This window comes from Ornithorhynchus anatinus, chromosome 19 (assembly GCF_004115215.2).
Source record: "Ornithorhynchus anatinus isolate Pmale09 chromosome 19, mOrnAna1.pri.v4, whole genome shotgun sequence".
In the NCBI taxonomy this organism is placed as follows: Eukaryota; Metazoa; Chordata; class Mammalia; order Monotremata; family Ornithorhynchidae; genus Ornithorhynchus; species Ornithorhynchus anatinus.
Genome location: NC_041746.1, coordinates 12,184,971 through 12,207,681, shown reverse-complemented (window position 1 = coordinate 12,207,681; position 22,711 = coordinate 12,184,971). Strand labels below are relative to the sequence as shown.

The window sequence follows — 22,711 nt, the reverse complement described above, 5'->3', positions numbered from 1 at the left end:
CATCATTCTCCTTGTCTTCCGCTTGCTGGAAGCCGTGCTCCAGATGAAGAGTCAGTGCCAGTGCACAGCGGTGAGCATTCATATATTCACACAGGTATGGTGCTAGGTGGCATTTGGAGAGACTGAATTGTTTATCCCAGATTAATTCTTTCTGGGATAGCTCTGTGGAGAGGTAAATCTTTGAGCCTTGAATGTAGTAAAGACAGTAGTAGCATGGTATTTATGGAGCACCTACTGATATAATGAATTAGGAAAAATCTAACAGAAGCATAAATTGTGTTGTTCCCTGCCTACAATGAGCTTAAATTTTAATGAGGAGAAAGATACTTTAAAAAAATCTTACAAATAGAGTAGCCAAAATGCATAATTGACTTAGCATGCATACACAAGTGTTGAGGAGGCAAAAAAAAAAAGGTGCTAGAGGTGCCTGCCAGGTTGATGTGGCTTGTTGGAGGAAGTGGGATTTTTAGGACAGCTCTGAATGGGAGAAAAGAGCTACTTCCCAAGTACTACCATTCCCTCATGATTTGACCTTGGTCAAAGTCATCATTTGCTTTCTTTATTTTCCCACTTGTAAAATACAGATGATCCAACCTCTACTTTTGGTGAAGATACATGCATGAAAAATGCTCTGCACCACCTGGAAGAGGGATGCTTTATCAGTCCAAGCTAGTAGCAATGTTGCTTTGGACCCAAGTTGTAAATAAGGGGAAACATCAGGCTGTCATGATATGCAGAAAGAACAGTTGGAGGGCACTGTGTGCATATATATCACTATTGTTTAGGTTTCTGAATAACCATTTTCCTGTTATACCCAAAAAGGCAACTGAGATAGCATGTCTGGGCACGGGAAGGTATTATTTATGATTCACCTGCTAGGGATACTATCTTCCAGTGTTGATTTGAAGGCCAACAGAAAAACCTTTTGGAGGGAAAAGAGTGGGTGAGTTCGATGAAATAAGACGGTCAGAAACTGCTTGCGATTTATAAGATTTAATCTGTCCCACATAGGAAAAAAAAGACCTCTTTAAAAGAGGTACCAGAGATCAAATGTCATGAAATAATTGTTACCAGATGATGTATAAGAATCAAACTTTTTGTTGGTCCTGAGTATGATCACAATAACTACTTTATCTGGTACTGCTTTCGGAAGGTTGCCTAGTTGGACTTGGAAAATATTATCCTCAGTTTGCTGTACAGAACCATCATCCATTCCTTACTGCTGTTGGTTATGGTGGAGTAAAGTTTGTTCCCAAGCAAAAATTCAGAAAATGTATCTTGCATTTAGACTAACTCAGTCTGAAGTATTTGGAGGGTGAGGGGAAGGATTTCCCTTACTCTTTGCCATTCCAAGCCCCGGTTCTGCCTCCCTGGGCTAGAATTTCCTTCTGGCTGCATTTGATGAACCAATTAGCTTATCAGGAGGGCCACTAATTAGTGTCTAAGAATGTGTCTCTTCAGGAAGTCCAACTTCATCTTGCCTGCACATTTTATTCAGTCAACAAGTGCTTACAGGATGCATAGCCCTGTTTTCAGCCTGCTTCAATTTTACTGAGCTGCTTACCTTTTTGTTGGTGGGCTTTTTGGTTTGGTTATCTTTAGTTTGTTTTGAAGTTTGCTTGAAAGAGACCTACAAATACATCCATGCACCTCTTATGCCAGGGCTCTAGCACTAGTCATAACAACTGTGGTATTTATTAGCCACTTAATACAGTGCCATGCTGGGATAGATATAAATTAATCAGATTCGACACAGCCCCTGTCCCATATGAGGCTCGCAATCTAGGGAGAAAAAAAACAGGTTTTGAATCCCCATTTTACAGATAATGACTCTGAGGCATTGAGAAGTTGTTACTAGCCCAAGGTCATGCAGCGAGCTAGTCGTGGAGCAGGATTTATAGAGCCTAGGTCTCTTGGGTCCCAGTCCTATATTCTTTTCACTAAGCCTCACAGTTTCCCACTGAAGTGTTCCCAAGTTATAAATCTCTTTGGCAACCTCGACTTGGATCCATGCCAATTTATAACTGCCCATTTTGTTCCTGGGGAGTGTGGAAGACATGGGGGTGGAGGGAGGTGTGTATATACACTTTTATCTGGTCTCTAGATATTAGAATGGTCACTTCAGGAGAGACTGTACAAGGCTGGTGTCTGGATACTGGTTTGGGATATGGCACATTTTAAAGCTTCATTGCATCAGGGGCCTGGAACACAGTTTCCAACTCAGACTTGTTGAGAAGATAATTATTTGTTACCCAGCATGGTGGAAAAACCTGTTGGGTCAGGTCTCTCCTGAGCTGCATTTTGATTGAACACAGAAACCTGTGGGCGGTGTTGAGGAAGGCATTAGGACAGCTATGAACCAAGAGAACAGGAGAATACACCCAATGCTGCCAGAACACATGTTTTCACTGCGCATTTTGGCTAGAGTATTGTTAAGGAATTAGGGAGCGTTCATCCAACAACACGAGCCTGCTTAGAAGTGGGGTACCGCAGTATTGGAAGAAACAGGTTGTACATGCGTGCACAGCATTGGGCACCAAGAATACTACAGCAGGGTGGTTTTTTTTTCATTTAATATGGAATTTGGGAACCCCACCACCACCACCATACCCATGTTTTAGGAGAACTGAGTGTATCCTGTGCACTTTGGTTGCTTGGAACTTTTAAGCAGAGCAGCAGTGCAAAAATAAGATATTCTTGAACAATAAAAAATGAGCAAACTTGGATCAAATTTTCACTTCCTTCCCAAAAGCCTACGCCAGGAATGCATAACTAGACTCCTTTACTCCTATAACTCATACTCCCTACCCAGAATTTTTTTTTACATCTACTTTATCCAGTTTTATTCCATTTGGATTTGAGCCTCCTTAAAGGGTACAGAAGTAATAGTAGTGCCCAGAAACTTTGGGTGTGTTCTAAAAGGAGGGTGTGAGACATGAAAGATGATGTATTTTCATAAGAACATTTAAAAACTACGATTACTGGATCAGATGATGGTATTTATTAAATGCTTAGTAGGGTGTCAAGCAAAGTACTAAATACTAGGGTAGATACATCAGGTCGGACATCAGCACTTATCGAATCCTGATTTTTCAGATGAGGAAACTGAGGCCCAGAGAAGTTATGTGACTTGCCCCCAAGGTAACACAACAGGCAAGTGGGAACTGGAATTAGAACCCAGGTCCTCTGCTCTTAACACTAATAATCATGTTGGTATTTGTTAAGCGCTTACTATGTGCCAAGCACTGTTCTAAGCTCTGGGGTAGATAAAAGGTAATCAGGTTGTCCCATGTAGGGCTCACAGTTTTCATCCCCATTTTCCAGATGAGGTAACTGAGGCACAGAGGAGTTAAGTGACTTGCCCAAAGTCACACAGTTGACAGACAGCAGAGCCAGGATTCGAACCCATGACCCCTGACTCCCAAGCCTGGGCTTTTGTCACTAAGCCACAGCCACGTTGCATCCAGATATCATCCTGCTGCTAACAATGGCAGCAGAAGGTCTAGAGAAACCCTGTGGTGGCTATACACCATGACGTCCATTCTAATCTTTCTAACTTTCCTCCTAATAATTCATTTGGGCCTTCCCATTAATTTATCCGACTCCTTGAAACAACTGGTGTTGTCAGCCGGCACAACTTCCTGTGGAAATGAATAACAAATTCCAGCTATGAAGTATTTCCTTTTATTAACATGAAACCATGATTTTCTCACAACAGTGGGTGTGCCTGGTGTGAGATTGTTGAACCACAGTTCTGCATTGGCTCTGTCTCGCCCATCAGTTTATCTGTCTGTCAATATTGTTCTCTTTCAGACCGAAGCATCTTAATATTTTCAGCCTATCCTCATGTGAAACCTCTGTCCCCTTGATCATTTTGGTTGCCTAGCCCTCCTAAAATTCCTAAAATGTAGCAAATTCCTCAGTTTCAGATATAGTATGTCTTGCAGTACAGTATTATAGTATGTCTTGTACATAGTAGCTAAATGCCTTTTATTTTATATGCTCTTCCAGATTATTCTAGGCCTTTATATGGTCTTTGGCTGTTATCTAACATTGGGCTGATTATTTTAAAAGAACAGTCAATACTGACTGCCATTTCTTTCCAGAGTCCTGTTAGACATCTCTTAGTCCATCATCACAGAGTTGTAATTGGGATTATTTTTCCCTCTGTGCATTACCTTGCAGTAACTCACAACTGAAGATCACCTGCCAGTTTTGGATCCCCTCTTGTCTTTTAGAAGTCTTCCTACAATTTACCCCCATCTGCAAGGTATGTTGCAGCCTGCAAGAAGTTTAGTGTCACTTGCAATTCTGGAGATTTCATTACACACTCCCTCTTCTAGCTCACTTATGAAAAGGTTAAACAAAAGTGACCCGACTACCAATCCCTGAGGGACCCCACTATTGCACTTTTCTATCAAAGAAAAGTGGCTTTTTTCTCACCCTTTTGATCCTCTAACCCATTTTCTATCCATTTCAGAACACTCCTTCCAATCTCATATCTTTCATTTCTGTTGAACTAAGTAGATGCTCAAATGCTGTTGATGAAGGTGATGATGATTCACCAAATAATTGCATAACTCCTAACTTCTCTTCAGGTGATTAGGCTACTTCATGCCAGGGCTTTTGAGTGCTTAAGTAACTTTTGGATTAGGTGCCTATATGATAATAATAATGTTGGTATTTGTTAAGTGCTTACTATGTGCAGAGCACTGTTCTAAGCACTGGGGTAGATACAGGGTAATCAGGTTTTCCCACGTGAGGCTCACAGTCTTCATCCCCATTTTACAGATGAGGTCACTGAGGCACAGAAAAGTTAAGTGACTTGACCACAGTCACACAGCTGACAAGTGGCAGAGCCAGTATTTGAACCCATGACCTCAGACTCCCAAGCCCGGGCTCTTTCCACTGAGCCATGCTGCTTCCTATATGAACACCTGGTTAGGTAGGGCTGATTTAAACTCTGCAGTGAGGATTTAAGAGTTCGATCAGCTTTCAGATACACAACTTATGGACTACTCAAGCTCTTTGTGTGTGTGAGTGGTTTTATTTTTTCCTTTTTCCTCTTTTGCTCCCTACCTTGAAACAACTCCGTGACCCATTAGCACTTTCAAGGAATTAGCAGGGAAAACTCAAAGCAGCACAGTTTCCTTCTTGGTAATAGGAAGTTGAAAATGTTAGCAAAAATGCAAAAATAAGGTGTCGTCTTTTCTGGGTTTTTCGATTATCTCTACCATCATCTCCATCAGCAAGGATGAGGGAGAGCTTCCTTATTTAAATCCTTTGAGGGGAAGATGATCTCTCATTGGCAGGTCTTTGGTCGAACTAGACAAGAGTATCCCTAGAGTGTGCAGGGTTCAGGGAAAATTATCCAGTGAGGGAGGAGAGGTATCCAAGAAGAGGAAGTTTGGGTTAGTGGATATCCATCCACAGCTCTCCCCAGGGCCCCATAGCCCTGAGCCACCAGACTCTGAAATGGTCCCAGGCCCCACCCATTCCAACAGATGGGACTCTGGAGAGCTCTTGTCATATGGGACAGCCGTCCAGGATCTACAATGGCACTCTTTGCAAGGTGGGGAGGAGAAGGACTGGCTGGGGCCTGCAGGAGTGGGGGGGACACCGGTAACTCAGATGTGGTCTAGAACCATGCTTCCTGGAAGGGGTGGGATCTGGGGTATTGGGTTTAGGGACGACCCCGAAGCCAATTTGACTCCTCAAGCCTTTTCCCATGCCAAACATTTATTGCAGCTCACACGTCTGTGCTGAAAATGGTTTCAGCTACTTTGAAAGTTGCATTGACGTCTTCCCTTGCTTTTAATTCCCCCCCCATGGGGCGTGGACAAGCCCAGTATTCAACAGCCTAGTGTTCAGCAGACAGCCCATTACTCATACTGCCACTGCTGCTATTTAGAACCTTCCGGGCCAAGTTCACAGGGAACTTTCAGAATTTGACATTCTTATATCAGGTACTGGGATCTGTTCTTTTACAGCAAGATGTTCCTACCTCCTCCCATCTGTCTTCAAAACAGCTTTGTGGTGAGCGTGTCAACTGAAATTAAGTTTTTGTTTTGTTTTTTTTTTTCCTGCCATCATTCTAACTATTTTTAAGTTAGGCCTATAAAATCACTTAAAAGTAATCACACAAATCAGCCTTCCCTTTAGCTCTATATTTCAAGAGAAAAGATTTATGTGTTATTGAAATAACAAGCTATAAATAAGACCATCTGGACTTGCTGTGTTGACATGAGGTTAGCAAATATTGTGACACCACATCACTCAATAGTGATTTGGCATCTCTGTATATGCCCCTTTTACTTCTATTTTTCTCTCCTTTTCTCTCCATCTCCCCCTTTCTATTTCTTTTGTACACTTTTATATTTTTAAAAACAAACAAAACTATCACTCCAATTTGCTAAGTGCTTACTGAAAGTACTTACAAAATGGGTGGAAAAAACATTTCTGACAGGGGCAGCACGTGATGGAAGAGGAGAAGCCTTCCGAGGGACAGGGACCATGTCTAATTCCCACCTATGTATTTTCTCCCAGTGTCTAACACAGTGTTCTGCACACAGGATGTGCTTAATAAATACTATTACTACTACCAGTATTAGTACAAGCCACGCAAGCAGTAAAAGAGCAGAAAACCCAACAAGCCTCACTTTGCCTAGGTGATGTAAATTCATTTGTTGTATCTGCAGGTAGATGATTATGGGAGGATAATATAAAGTTAGAAATGCTGCACCATCAAAAGATCAGGAAGGTTTAGACAGCTTAATAGGGGAGTAATGGTCTTGGGATGTGAAAATTGATACCTAAGCAAAGATCTGGCCAGCAGACAAGCTGAGATGAACAGAAATCACACCGTGTGTGTGTGTGTGTGTGTATGTGTGTGTGTTTGGGGGGGCAGGGGGAGCAAATATTTTTGGTGATTCACACGTCAGGAAATAGACGTCAAACCTTACTCATTTTCCTCGGTGAATTAACTCCATGATTAACTGGAACTGGCTATTAAAGTGGAAAGTTACTTTTTGATAAACACCAAGCAACTTGAATTGTGGAATCTTTCCTGGTTTTTCCCTTCTAAGTAGCATTCCTGGATCCCACGGTGAAAGCTGAAAAAGTGACCAGAGAAGCAGAATTAAAGTCCTGTTTCCAAGTTGATTAAAATGTGTTTGTGCTCCAGCTCTCTGAAGAGTACGATAAAATGCACGGGGAGAGGATGTTGCTTGGAACGGTCAAATACGAATTATCCTGGTATGTCCTCTTAATTTCCTGTTCACTCTGATTGCATTTCCAAGCCCATAACTGTCTTCTTTTCCATGTTTTGATTTGTAGCCTTGGATGTCAAGGATGCCTATACTTGGTCTCAGGCTCATGGAGATAAGATGAAAGCCTTTGTATTAAGTTGAAAGAGAACTAGAATTTAGTCATGTATTGGGCTTCAGGGTTTCTGAATGACAGAACTTCAGCACTGCCTCCCCTATCTATCCCCGCCCCTTCAACTTTCCTGGGAGTCAGATATGTAAGAGCTGGAATCTAAATTTTCCATTATCCTGGACGTGTTCAAAGCTTTCTTGGAATGTTTGGCCAGCTTGGGCTAAAGAAGCATGTGGGGAAAATTGAAGAGGTCCAGAGGCAAGGAATAAAAATAATTACGGTGGTCCGAAAATAAGATCGATAGAAAAAATAGTTGGTGTTGTTAGACCTGGAGAAGAGAGAGTGGTAAGTTTAAGTGATGGTGTACTGAACTGATAGTTGAAAGAGCTGAGCTTGAATCGCTGCTTTGGAATTAACCTGGGATATCCTGGTTTCTATTCTGTGCCTCAGTGTTTCTACTTTAAAGGGAATAATGATCCCAACTCCTTTCCAGGATCTTGCAAAGGTACCATGTATCACTGTGATCGGTATTAATTGAACACCCACACTCTTTGAGCAGGTAATCATTACTTGGTACTGAGTCCTGTGTTAGACTCTGTCCTAGAAGTGAGCTCACCTCCTCCAAGAGGCCTTCCCAGACTGAGCTTCCCCTTTTCCCTCTGCTCCCTTTCTGTCCCCCCTTCACCTCCCCTCAGCTAAGCTCCCTTTCCCTCTGCTCTTCCCCTCCACTCAGCACTGTGCTCATTTGTATATATTTTCATTACCCTATTTATTTTATTACCCCATTTATTTTGTTAATGAAGTGTACATCCCCTTGATTCTATTTATTGCGATTAGGTTGTCTTGTTTTTGTCTGTCTGTCTCCCCTGATAGACTGTAAGCCCGTCGATGGGCAGGGATTGTCTCTATCTGTTGCCGAATTGTACATTCCAAGTGCTTAGTACAGTGCTCTGCACATAGTAAGTCCTCAATAAATACTATTGAATGAATGAGTATTTTGAGTTCTCAACACAGAAGGTGCTACATAAAACACTAGGCACAGAATTAGGATGGTTATTGGGAGGCAAAGAAAACCTGGCATTCCTGGACTGAAAGAGTAGGTCTGTAGATGTTTGTTCGAGGCCAAGGAATCAGCACAGGAGAGAGAGAGACTATGACTATCTGTCTCTCTTAACTGACTTCCTTTCATGCCTTTTTTCCCTCTCCTTAACATATGACTGAATCATTGGCCCCACCCCTGGAAACCACATCTCACCCACCCCCACCCTCTGCCCCAACTCCAGGGCCTGAAAATATGGTTACTTTAAGTGGAACCCAACCAGTGGCCTTTTCAGGCTGGAATAAGTAAACCTGACCTAGCTGGAACAACTTGGACTTTGGGTCCAGCACTGGAAGGAAGAGTCTAGAGGGAAAAGAAGTGATGCCTAGTTAGAAGAAGTGAGCAGGGAATTCAGGTTTTGGAGGTGTAAGAAGCAGAGATGGAGGGCTTTCTCTGCATCAAAACTTTAAATGAGCAAAATAATGTGCAAAGTAGTCTCAATCACTTTTCCAAAAAAAAAAACCTGTAGCTTTAAAAAACTTGAAAGGTCTTCTAGTCCACCCCCCACCCTCCCACCCCCCCACCCCCAGCCTCCAAGCAGGACCATGACCGAGATAGTTAGTGGCACAGATAGTGCTTGTAATACAGCTGCCAGCCTGGGAAGGAAGAAAGGTAATGGCACAGATATCACCTGGGCCCTCCCTTGTGGGTATGGGTCAGAATGACCTTTATTTCTATATCTCTCTGCCTCTGGTAACAGTGTCATCAGCAGGAGGCCAGTGCAGAGAGCTGAAATGCTATTCAGCTTGTTGCAGTCCTTTAGCCAGATTAGTTCCCTCTAAACCCCCGGGGAATGGATCAAGATCGGTCCAGCCTGATGGTTCAGTCAGCTGTGGCTTTGGAGGCCATCTCTTGTCCTCTGGATCCCAGAAAGATTAAGTTGTTTCTGTTGCCCTCCCTAGAGGGAATTCAAGCCCTTCTTTGGTGAATTCAAGATCTCCCTAATCATCCGCTCGGGTTCCCAGGCATGCTATTAAGCAGCCTCAGACCCCAAGGGCAACCCTGAATTCAGTCATTTCTGGTTTGGAGGAGATGTAAGAGCCAGTCAAAAGTCCCAGGAAGGCTACCAATGGGAAAAGACCATCTCCAGGAGATCTTCAAGCAGAATCCGCCAGACCTCAAACCTCATGGGTTTGGATTAGACAAGACGAGTCTCAGGATGCAGCAATAAGATAGCTCTCAGTAGGCATTTATTGAGCACCTACTTGGTGTGGTGCACTGTACTAGGCTCTTGGGAACAGGGGTACCGAAGTACCTGGGAAGTACAGAATAAAGTGACATGTTCCCTCCCGACAAGGGGAGACGTACATAAAATCTTCCCCAGGAAACAAAGGCAGCTCCTGGGATTCTTTCCTTGGAGTGGAGTCAAGACCCCAGTCCTCCTAGGTCAGCGTCCCTGTCCTATTTCTGCACGTTCAGTTTGCTGAGTAATGGCTCATCTGTTGGTGCCAGCTTCTTATGCATAAGCAGGGCCCGGGGAAAGATGGGCTCAGCACCCTATTTAGGGAACTGTGGTCACAGAGCCCAGCCCCCTGGTTCATTAGGCCCAGGCCTCACCAACAGCTGTCACTGGGAGTCCTGGCAGTCAGAACCTGCCCAGTTCTGAGCAAAGAGCCAAGCAGAGCCTTTAAATAGCATCAGTCTCCCACCTCAGCAGACACAGAAACTACCGGCACTTTGCCCTTCGAGGCAGCAGCATCGATCTGAATTCTTTCCAAAAGGGAAAGAGTGTATCAGTTGGTGTCAGCCAGCCAGACCACAGGCCGTAATGGCCCCTTCACTGACTAGTCACCATGGGGAGTGATGGAAGAACAAGGCCTAGTTCCTGCTTTTGAGGACCTTACGTTGTAATGGGAGAGATGGAACAAACAGCTACCCACCAATATAAGCAGGAAATACAAATGACCAAAACATTTAAAGAAATATAAAAATGTATAACTAGCAGGGACCCTTGTACGGATATCTGGAGATGGAGCAATCAGAGTTGGGCAAAGTTAATCTGGGAAGGCTTCAAGGGCAAGAATTTTGGGGGGAAAAGACAAGGTTGGAAAAGGGGAGAGAGCTAAACCTTTCGGGAAGAAGGAATAGCAGCTATAATCACATAGAGATGCTGTGTCTGTTTATTGTTATACTCTACTGTCCCAAGTGCTTAGTACAGTGCTCTGTACACATTAAAGTGATCAATAAATACAACTGAATGAATGGCACAGGTTTGCCAGGTTGGACCAGAGAGCGTGAGCACCATGATTCCATCGAATCATGCCCAGCCTAGAGTTGTATTCCCCAACTCTCTATGGTCATTTAAACTTGGGTTTGTAGAATCCAATACTGCAGTCACATATACACACCAGGCAAACATGTATGAGGGTGGGTCTTCACTATCTGAATCGGCCCTTCGACGCTTGCACCACGTTTCATGTCCCCTTCTCCCGCCAGTGATAATGGTATCCTATTATCCCCTGACTTTCGTTTTAGGATTTAACTTTTAAAAATTACATGCTGGACTTTCCTTCAAAGAACTTAGTACTTTCACTTCTATTATCAAACCACCACAGTCAAGGCAGATAAGGAAATGACTATGCAACTCTATGCTGTCCTTAGACCAGGCTATTTCTGACCAAGCTCTTGGGTTTGGGTCAGGACCAGCCCATTTTGCAGATGAAAAAACTGAGGTTTAGTGAGGTCAAGGAACTGGGTTATGGTCATGGGAAAAATTGGTGTCAGAGTTGCAATTAGAATTAGATTTCGAGGCCAGGGTGCATTTCACTTGCCCATGCTACCTTCCAACAGGGGGCTGATCTTCAGGGCCTAGCGTTACATCCCTCTCCAGGATTGTCTCTTGCTTCCTTTAGATTGAGCTTCGGACCCAGGCAATGTGTGCATCGGTTCATTAGAGAAGTTCTCTGACTAATATGTGCCCTTCCTGGATTCTGCAGAGGCAGGGGGTCACTAGTCTCTATTAAAATCTCTGATGCTTTTTCCTGTCGTTTTTCAAAGCAGAGTGGCTGAACGTTGGTAACACATCAGAAGTTAAGCAATGTAGCCTAGGGTAAAGAGCATGGGCCTGGGTGGGACTCAGGAGATCCGGGTTCTAGTCCCACCTCTTGTCACTGGCCTACTGTGTGATCTTAGGCAAGTCACTTCACCTCTCTGGGCCTCAGTTCCTCATCCATTAAATGGGATCGATTGTGGGACTCTTTGTAGGAAAGGTACCGTGTCTGGTCTCATAGCTTTGTATCTACTTGAGCACTTGAGCAGTTTATAAATGGCATGATTGCTAAGTGTCAGTCTCAAGATAGCTGGGGCATACTATGTGCCAAGCACTGTACTAGGCACTGGAGTAGAGACAAGCTAGATCATACACAGACCCTGTCCCATATGGAGCTCACACTGTAAGAGGGAGAACAGTTACTGAATCCCTATTTTACCAATGAGGAAACTGAGCCACAATGAAGTTTAGAGGCTCGCTCAAGGTCACACATCAGGCATGTAGTGGAGCTGCAATTAGAACCCAGGTCCTCTGACTTCCCAGGCCATGCTCTTTCCATTAAGCCACACTTCTTCATGGAAGTGCTTACTTTGGTCCCTCTGATTACCCTTTGATCCCCTTAGACTGAGAGTCCCACGTCGGTCAGGGATTGTGGTTAATCTGCTTATATTGTATCTATCCTTGTGCCTAGTACAGTGCTTGGCACAAAGTATATACTTAACCTGTCCCCAAATTATTATTATTACCAATCACTTCTATATTCACTTGTTAAATGAATCAGACAGTAATGATAACGCATTAGAAGTCTATGGCACCTTGCCTCTGAAATTCTCAAAGCTGCTTCTAACTTGTATCTGCTGGTCCTCTTAAGAAGCAGGAAAGGGCAGGGGGCTTTAGCCCTCTTTTCCAGAAGGGAACCTGAAGCCAGAACTAAAGTGATTCAGCCAAAATCTCATGGTAAATTAGTGGTAAAGGTAGTTTAGAACTCTTGTCCTTTCATCTATGGCCTACAGTGTCTTGTGAAGATGTAAAACCCAATTGTGAACACTTACAGTAAGAAAGAAATGCAAGGTAGGATCCTTAGGAAACGTTCCCTGGATAAAATCTTGCTGGATAGAGCAATTTGAGGTTTATATATCTGTTTTACTCAAGCTTAAAACAATATCAAATTTCACTAACAGACAGCAAAGTCCAGTGTAAACCCCAGGAGCTCATCAGAGCCAACACAGGAAAGACACATATTCCTGCACTCCTTCAGCTTCAGCACTGTTTAGCTTAGTGCTCAAGCCTTCTGTAGCACATCATTAGGAAGGAGTCCTGGTGCCAGCATAACCTTTTACTGTCCTGGGAGTGACAAAGTAGCCCCCCCTCTGTCATTTTCCCAAATACAAAGAGCTTGTCTACAATCAAGTGTCCATTTCTTAGGTCTTATAGGCCTCATGTTACTGAGAGTCAGCTATGAGGTAGGTGATCACAGATTGGCGGAGGTTTGGGGAATGACCCCCTAACTTAGTCCACCAGATGCAAGCTTGTGCTGGCCCAGACCTGGAGGCCTAGAGCCAGGTTAGAAGGAAGAAGGGTGTGTCGGTGGCATTACAGAATGACCCTGACATGCAGCCTTAGTGTGATGGCCTCCATAGTCCGGAAAGACTTGTCTCCCAATGATGAGAGCCAGATTAAGATAGCGCAGTGAACTATTTTGGAACCGCCTGAGATTGTCAGTGCTATACAGGGAGTCTTCTAAGCTCCAAGAAGGCTTTGGGACAGAGCCCAGGCAGAGCCAGGAGGCCTGGCAACACTTTTAGAGGACTGTATGAGAAGGAGAGAAGAGAGAATTCTGCAGTCCCCTTGGTGCCCCAGGTCTGGCTGGAGCATGGCAGATCGTGCCTGGTTATTTACACGCTTTTAAACGGATAATCCGGTTTTCAGCTGACCTGTCCCCTGTACGGATTCGGCACCGGATGCTTTAATGTCTGGTATTCTAATTCTCATCAACAAGCCTCCCACAAACACCGCTTTTGCTGCCAAGTTCCACAGCTTGAGCCCAGCCCCCAAGTTCTCATGGACCCGGGGAACAGAATGCCAAGGCTCTGGAGCAAGTTGGAAGTTCAAGTGTTCTCCCTCAGAGGAATGTTATTGGATCTCCAGGGCACACCGTACTTCTGCAAAACGGTACGTGCGAGAGTACCCTATCTGGTACTTGAAAGGGCCATCAGTCGCCACCTTAGTTGCATCCTGAAGACTGGCAGAGGTGAGGGGACTTCAAGGGCAAGCAAAGAAGAATGAAGAATGTGAGTAAAAACTCCACTTGATTTTACATGGGGTTTGAAAGGTAAGCTGTGGGGTAACCTTTACATTTCTCTCTGGTTTATCGGAAAATAATCACCATGCCCCAGATTAAATACAGCTACTAAATAGAGAAATATCATTTTGGTATCACTGGCCTCCATTTTGAAGTTTCCTTTCCATACTCCAAACCAAAGAATTACCTTCTAGAGAGCATCAAGGCCACTGAGTAGCACACCTGGGCACCACAATCACTCATTTGCAGAGTATTTCTCTATAAATTGGGTTGACATAGTTTGGTATTGTTTCATGTACATAGTTTTGAGCTTTTATCACTTGCATTGCATGTTCATGTGTAGGTTTGTATATTCATGTCTGCCTGGTCTCCCCCATTATTCCGTGGGCAGAGATCTTGTTTTGTACAGAACCTGCCCCTTCCTCACCATAATCATAATAAGAGCTCAGAAAACATTAATGAACTAAACCAAACCAAGTGCTCTTAAGACACTCTTTGCAACTCTCCTGGAACTTATGGTTACTCATCCTAGGCAAGGCAGAAGATGGTTATTTCCCAAGTTGGCCTATGTCAGTACCTTCCTAGGGGATGGCCTTGAGAAAATCTCGAATGAAGTCATGACCAGATCCCCTTTATGCATCTTCTTCATTGGACTGCCCACCAAACAAATTGTCTAAAGGGCATAACAGTGAAAGTCGGCCACTAATGTTTCTTCCCCACCTCAACGTTCCTTTCGGTCTCCAACACATTTCCTGCCTGTTGCCGAGCAACCAGGTTAGAAATGTTGTGCACACATATTATGCAACCTCGACTGTTCTGCTCTTTTTCTCTGGGTAAGAAACTGCTACTTGATCAGGAGGCGATGTCTCTTTTTGACTCTTTCCCCTTCTAACCACAAGGCTGGAGAGGCTTAGAGAACTGCATCTTGCAAGCTGACTTTGTGCCATGACATATTGTACCGCTGAGAGTGCAAATTGAAGGATGTTTCTCTCTGCTCATAACTCCAAGTTCTTAGTGTTGAAATGAAACTCTCCTTTCCCCAGGGATTATGGAAAGAGGGTTTGAAAAGGATCCGTTCCACTGCAGAGGAATTTTCCCTGAGAAGCACACAGCAAAGACGGCAAACAGCGTACTGTGGCTGGGCCAAATTAGAGAGCAGGAGGAGGAAGGAATTCTGGGTTGGAAGGGTTTCAGGCTAACAAAGAGCCAGATCTCCCATGGACAGGAAGTTTTTAAAGGAAAACCATTACCCTCCCCAGCATGAGGAAAGTGCAGCTTAGCTCATTTTGCATTAACAGAGAAGCCATCCTTTTTTCACTTTCCTCCAGCTGCTTCTGCACAATTGCAATTCTGGAGCTCTATCCCTTGCCAGTTCGAGACATGTTCATCATGTAAAATGGAGAACAGAAGGGTTCTCTCTCTCTCTCTTCTCCCTTCCTCCCTCCCCCAACCCTAGTCTTGTCTCCACTGCAACTCCACTACACCTGAGAGATATACATGATGCACTGAAGAATGCAAGAAGCTGCTCCTCTTAATACACTCTGCTCACTATCTCTGCTTGCCTGGGAAATTGGGGAGGAAGTAGGCCTGGGTGTTGTGGGAGGGGGGGGATTCTTTTTGTCATTCTTAAAAAGTGACATCTGCAAGGTAAGGGTCCCTAGGTATAAATCTAAGCCAATCATACAGAACAGAGAATAGAATTATCTGTCTAGTGCCTTGATCCCCCTCCCTCCCTCCCCCTCCCCCCAGCCACCCCCTCACCAGAGACAGGTACAGTTCTGTCTCTCCAGCAGGCTTCAGGTGCAAGATCCAATTACAATCGGAACTAAGGCTATTAGATATTTGGGAGCTCCAAGTGGGCTGGGGACAGGGCTAAGGAGGCAGAAAAGACAGAAAAATAGAGAGCCAGAGGGGGTTCTGTTCCACCACCCACAACAAAATTGGAATTTTTAATGGGTCCTGTCTTAGACCTGGCATAACATTAACAGAGCCCCCCAAATTGGGTTAGTTCCACCTAAATCGAGGTCACCTTAGTCTAGAATAGCCCAGGAAGGCAGGCCCATTCTGACTCTGGGTCATCGTGTTATGGAAGACACTCAGGAAATATGGTCATGGCCAGAGACTGAGTTGGCCCCAGAAGTACCCAGTTCTTCCCAGGATCATCCAGACCAGAAATGACCTAAGACTGTGCCAGAGGAATTATCTTGGTCTTCTCAGTTTAGGTTCCCTGGACGGGGCTAGTATCAGATGAACTCTGATTGTATGAGGCCTGAATAAAAGGCTGTCTGTTCCAAGTCAGATGGCCATGGCCAAGAAACTAGTTTTAGCTGCCAAGAGTTCAAAGGTTAAAAGAAGCTCCCAAATTTTTCCCTCCAAGGACTATTCATCTAAATTTCTTGGATTTTCAGTCAGTTTTGATGTTCCCAACTCACAATTACCTAGAGGCTGATGCCCTATTGTCTCAGTTACCTAGATTCTTTGCTTCTCTTTCTCCTCCTGAGTCTTTCATTTGATGATTTCCTCATCAATACTCCAATTAGGGAGAGGATTGGGACAGGAAGAGGAAGTGAAACATAGGCCAATCTACACTGTTATTTAGAGCTTTCCTAAGAGTACTGGAGAAGAATGGAGGTAAAACTTCTGGACCAATTCAAGAGAAATTTTTGTATTATCTATGAATTTTAATTATCCATGTGCTACCAGTTGACTAATTTTATAATCATGGTATTTACTAAGCACTTGCTATGTGCTAAGCAGTGAGGTAGAGTCAAGGTAATGGAGCTCATAATAATATTTTATCCCCATGTTAGAGATGAGTTAACTGCTGAGGCCCAGAGAGATTAGAGGCCCAGAGATTAAGAGGCAGCATGGCTCAGTGGAAAGAGCCTGGGCTTCGGAGTCAGAGGTCATGAGTTCAACTCCTGGCTCTGCCACTTGTCAGCTGTGTGACTGTGGGCAAGTCACTTAACTTCTCTGTGCCTCAGTTACTTCATCTGTAAAATGGGGATTAACTGTGAGCCTCACATGGACAACCTGATTACCCTGTATCTACCCCAGCGATTGGAACAGAGCTTTGCTCATAGTAAGCGCTTAACAAATACCAACATTATTATTATTACTATTAAGTGATTTGCCCAAGTTTGCACAGCAAGCCAGGGGCAAAGCTGGGGCTCGAACCCAGGTCTCCTGATTTCATTGCTGCATTCTTTCCACTAGATCATACTAACTCTCATGATTTATCTTGTCTTGTTTCCCAAATTCAATATTTCTAGAACTTCATCTCTCCCCATCAATCTCCACTCCCAACCCATCAGAAATAACTGCCACTTTTGTTCCTTTCCTCTGCAAAATGTGCTGCTATCCTCTTGGTCAGTTAGTACGGTTACCCGTTCCCCTCCTTTCTAGCCTGTGAGATTCCCTAGAGGTAACGGACCACCTATGGGAAATGGTTTCACAGGTCACGCCTGGGACATGCCAAGTGTGTGGCAGGAGCCTTAGAATAAATGCCTGATTGGGCATCTAATCACCAGGGGCGTGACTAAGGAAATGCTACTGTGGGGGAGGGAAATCAATAGCATTCATTGAGCACTTCTTTTAAGCACCTGGGAGACACAATGGGAGACTGAACGCTGACATGGTCAAAAGCTGGAGAGCCAGAGGGAAGGAAAAGGCCCGGATAAACCACACAATTGCTAATCTGCCCCTGAATAATTGACAGTTGCTATATTGTGCATTTTCCAAGGGTTGGAAACAGGTTCACCAATGCAGCTCCTTCCTGGAAACATATCACTCATAATCTAAGGAGCTATTTTTCCCAAGAGTGCAATTGAAGATCAGAAGGAATTTTCAAATAGGTTGGGGAGGATGGAAATGGCATGTGGCATATTCAGAAGAAACCACAGCTCTTTAAGTAAACACATTTTTTTCTGAGATGATCTTTAAACACAGGCATGGAGCTGGCTCTGTTTGGCTGTATAAACAACAGACTCCCACTCTAGCTAAGGTACACCTAGCATATTTCATCATAGGGTTCTGGAATGGCTGCTGGACTAGGCAAAGTCTTGGGATTGGCATCATCATTAACATCAGGATTTAGTGAATATCTACTGGAGAGAACACAGATGATGTGTGACCTTGGCTCTCGGGAGACTTAGAGTCTAATGAGGAAGGTAAGCAAACAGAAACTGGAGAAAAGACATCATTATAAGAACCTGAGAGTAGGTGGTAAATCGTAAACAAGTGGATTCATAAATCAATGAGTACCCAAGAATGACTGAGAGGATAACATGAGCGGGTCTTAATTAAGGTATACTTCTTAATAATAATAATGTTGGTATTTGTTAAGTGCTTACTATGTGCAAAGCACTGTTCTAAGCACTGGGGTAGATACAGGGTAATCAGGTTGTCCCACACGAGGCTCACAATCAATTCCCCATTTTACATGGGAGAAGTGGCTTTTTAGAAATGCAGTGAAGGAGGGGAGGATCATAGTGTAAGTGGGAATGGTGTCCCAAGCCAGGGGAAAGACATGGAAGAGTTGAGTCAGAGGTGGGAGAGAGGAGAGCAAGGGGTGGTTTAGTGGTTAGCTTGGGATGAACAAAGAACACAAGATGAACATGCAAAGAGCTAACCCCAGCAGCAGAAAATGACAAAAGGGAAATCTGTTGTGGGAAAAATAAGGAAAGTGCCCCACCGGGGAAGGTCTGCTGACCTCCAGGAACTCTCTCTTTTCCTCCTTGTTTTTGTTATGGTCACTGGAGTTGTCTGTGCAACAGTGTGAGGAAATGAGCATATCTGTTTGGTGGGGTACAGCCCCCCAGTTGGTGGGGTACAGCCCCCCAAGCCACCCCCTCAATTTGTGAGTCAGCCTGACTCGGCAGAAGGGTGGATGAGGAGTGCAGTCCCTGGAGCAGGATGAAGGGGTCACCCCCAGAGTGGAGCTAAGATGGCTTGAGGTTGGGGTGAGTGTGTGTGAAGCCAGGGTGAGGTTGGGGCCAGAGGGAGAGCCAACTCTGACAGAGGCTGATCCAGGAAACATACACAGCTATGTTCTGTGGGTACCAGGCTGGGAAGCTCATGGTATCAATCTATCGATGGTATTTATTGAGCACATACTATGTGCAGAGCACTGTATTAAGTGCTTGGGAGAGTACAATATATAACAGAGTTGGTAGACACAAACCCTGCCCACAACGAGCACATATTCTTAATATCCCTTCCTCCCTCTCTGTTCCTTTTAGGGTTGCTGGCAGTAAGCCGGACCCACCCTTTGATTTTCAAGAGGCTCCATGGAGCCATTAGTTTGTGTCGGCCAGTAGTATCCATTGAGCACCCCCTGGCTGTTTCTTAATGGGGAGTACCTAACAGTAGCTGGAAAGTGTTCAGCGAATTCCCTTGCACTTAAGCAGCCCCAGTGATCACTCACTCTTCTTTTGCATTCTTCTGATGCACTATCCCTTCATAAGTGTTGGAAAAGTCTGGACTACATCATTATGGATGTGGGGTACAGCAAAGGGCTTTGGGTGTCACTATGCCCACTTCCTCACACTGTCAGTCCAGTCTAATCTGGTGCTGCCTCAGATTTCTGAGCCCTGACTGGCTCCAGTCTACAGACCCTAGGAAACTGTTCTGTCCCATCCCCAGACCATTTTTTTAATGGTATTTCTTAAGTGCTTACTATGTGCCAAGCACTGTTCTAAGCACTACGGTAGATACAAGGTAACCAGGTTAGAGCCAGTCCGTGTCCCTCATGGGGCTCACAGTCAGTCCCCATTTTAAAGATGAGGTAACTGAGGCACAGAAATGAAGTGACTTGCCCAAAGTGACAAAGCAGACAAGTGGTAGAGCCGGGACTAGAACCCAGGTCCTTGTTGCTCGCAGGCTCTTTCCACTAAGCCACACCGTATGCATCCTGAGACATCTAACCCACACAATAAGGTGTCCACCTCACACAGTACCTACCTACCTAGAGTGAGTGGGTAGTGACAGTGGTGGTGAAACTCCCAGAGTTCCCTGCCCCAAGGGCAGAATGTCTTGTCTGGGCAGAGGGAGGTTGTGGGTGTGAGCTGCTGTGCACCCAGTCAGCTGTTGTAGCTTCCTTTCTGGACAGCTCCCACCACCACCCTGTGACAAGGGCAACTGACCAGGGGGGATAATGGGGCCAGGCGTCCCGCAGTCACACCTGTGGGCTTCGATTCCGCCATTTGAAAGGTCTTGGCAGGACCTATTAGAATGCTGCTTTTGGCCAGGCTGGTAAGAGGGGATCCATCAGTGATGGTGATGATGGTGGCAAGGAGGAGGAGGCGGAGTGATAGGGTGCCTGGCCATCCTCCTCCTCATAGGCTGGGGCGGTAAGGCCCCTGCCACTGCTGTCAGCGGTACCACCATTGCCCTACAGCAGCACTGCAGCACTGCCAATCCGCAGTTCCCAGCATAGCTGGGGTGGCATTTCCACCTGAGCCAGAAACTCCCGGGAATGGGCTGGGAATAATAATCCGTAATAATGATAATGATGGTGCTTGTTAAACACTCACCGTGTGCTAGGTACTGTACTTAGCATAGGGGGTAGACACAATTTTGTCGGGTTGGACTCAGTCCCTGTCTCACATGGGGCTCACAGTCTCAATCTCCATTTTACAGATGAGGTAGCTGAGGCACAGAGAAGTGAAATGACTTGCCCAAGGTCACACAGCAGACAAATGGCGGGGCCAGGATTAGAACTCGTAACCTTCTGACTCTATGCTATGCTGGGATAGTGGAGGAGGGTGGGAGGATGGGAATCTTTCTGCCCTCTGTGGTTTTTGTTTTGGCCTGGTCCAAATCAGTCTTTGGGCCAAATTGAGCCTTTGCAGGGCTGTCAGGCCCTCCCATCTTGTCCTGCTCAGGGGAGTCCCCAGGGGATGCAAACCTTTGCTCAGGTCAAGGTCTCCCAGATCTCAGTTACCCAACACACTGTGGTTTAAGCAAGGCAACAGTCTGCCAGAGTTGGCAGGAGCAGGAAACATCTGTCTGGACTGACCTGATGTCATCCTCTTTCCCCTTCAACTTCTTAAAATGTGCTTTCCACTCCTTTCTAGGAGTTGTTTTATAAACGCTTGGGACCCTGCAGAAAAAAAACAAAACAAAAAACCCAGCCCCTTCGGATCCCTGGGAACAGCTGGGCAGCGCCTGAAGAACTACAGAATGTCTCCTTAGAGGGGGGAAATCAGGTAGTTCACTACCTCCTTTCTAGTTGTGGCATCAGGAAAACCCAAAGTGGAGAGTGCAACAACCCACCCTGCCATTCAGGTGTTAAGACCACTAGGATAAGATCCTTGCCAGGGAGGACCCCACAAAAGCCCCTTGTGCAAATTCACGTGAGCTCTCCGATAGCTCAGTTCCAACTGGCCTAAGCCACGCATCCTTGTATTTTAGACACATCTGGTCCAAGTTGGCAGGAAACGAAGATAGAAACAGAGACATAAAGTCAGAGAGAAGGAGACAAAAAGGAGAAATATAGAGAGGGGGCGCAGGCAGGGGAGCACGACAGAGAAAGAGGGGAAAGGGAGCTAGACAAACACGTGTGTGCCCTGCCCCCCTGCCCCCACATACATACATACATGTATCAAAACACATACAAACCCCTAACCCAGCTGACCGGTACAGGGACAGCAGTCGAGGAGAGCTGGGAGAGAGTGCCAAAGGTGCCTCCTCCCCCCCCACAGCAGCTGATGCCACCTCTACCACTAATCTCTCTCTTCCACTGCCAACATTCCTCAGCTTCTGCCATCACTGATTTTCTGCGGCTGTCTTGGCTGCTTCACCCCAGCTGCAGGTGGCATGGTCTGCATCCTGGAGGTTTCCAATGGGGCTGCCCTCCATGCCATTCTGACTGGTCTACAAACCTCCAGGGAGCTGTGAACAGAAGCAGCCAAGCAGCATAGCCTAGTGGGTAGAGCACGGGCCTGGGAGTCAGGCTCTGCCACTCGTCTGCTGTGTACCCTTGGGCAAGTCACTTCACTTCTTTGTGCCTCAGTTACCTCATCTGTGAAATGGGGATTAAGACCGTGAGCCTTATATGTGAGAGGGACTATGTCCAACTCAATTACCTTGTACCCACCCCAGCGCTTAGAACAGTGCCTGGCACATAGTAAGTGCTTAACAGATACCTTGAAAAGAAAAGTAGCCGGAACACCAGTGACAGGGGAAGATCTAGGGCAGTGGAGACAGTCTTAGTCTATGCAGGCCACTGTACTAAGTGCTTGGAAGAGTATAGACGAGTTAGTAGACATGATCCCTGCCTTTGAGGAGCTCACAGTGACCTGAAGTGTGACCGAGGATCACTGCATTCTGAGCTCAACCCTTAACTTCGCGTACACTTGCGGAGTGAGTTCAAGAGCAGTTGAACGTCAGTGTTAGCAACGAAAATGAGTGAAACTCACTGTGAAAGGCATGAAACCCAGGATAGAGTTTAAGCCAATCAGATGAATCCTGTCCCAGATGACCAAAGGCAAGATGTGCTCTGGTCCAACAGTCCAGGCTCTGGTCTGTCTTTCCACGACCCAAATGAGTGGATGACAGCAGTGAGATCAGTGACCTGGGAAGGCCAGTTCTGCTTTATTTTTTTGGTGTCAGGTTGTAGGGGAAAGATTTGGCTGCCCCAGTGGAAAAAGAGGTCCCTGGGTGTTTGTGGCAAAACAGCTTGAAATTTGATGTGCAAACTGCAAAATGTTTCTCTTCTCCCACTTCCAACACCAACAGGCAATTCCTGCTGGATTTATTATCATCAGGTTCCCAAAAGCCCTACCCACTGCCTCTCTCCACTTAGGCAACAAGTCGTCAGTTTCGTGGAATAGGGCTCCTGGCACCCCAAATTTCCAGGTACGGTTACCAGTTTGATGACCACATCTCCTATTAACCCTCTCTTCTGCGTCGTCTACACAGATGGGTCTTTACCCCTTAAGCA

General features: G+C 45.3%; 1 long non-coding RNA gene across 1 annotated transcript in view; it reads right to left on the bottom strand.

The window, feature by feature from the left end:
* Positions 1 to 5,468: 5,468 nt before the first annotated feature.
* The window catches only part of LOC114805717, a 72,606-nt gene continuing 55,363 nt past the window's right edge, over positions 5,469 to 22,711 (bottom strand). The window contains exon 5 of the long non-coding RNA XR_003753739.1: positions 5,469 to 7,112. This is a non-coding gene — a long non-coding RNA (uncharacterized LOC114805717). The remainder of the gene's footprint in view (positions 7,113 to 22,711) is intronic.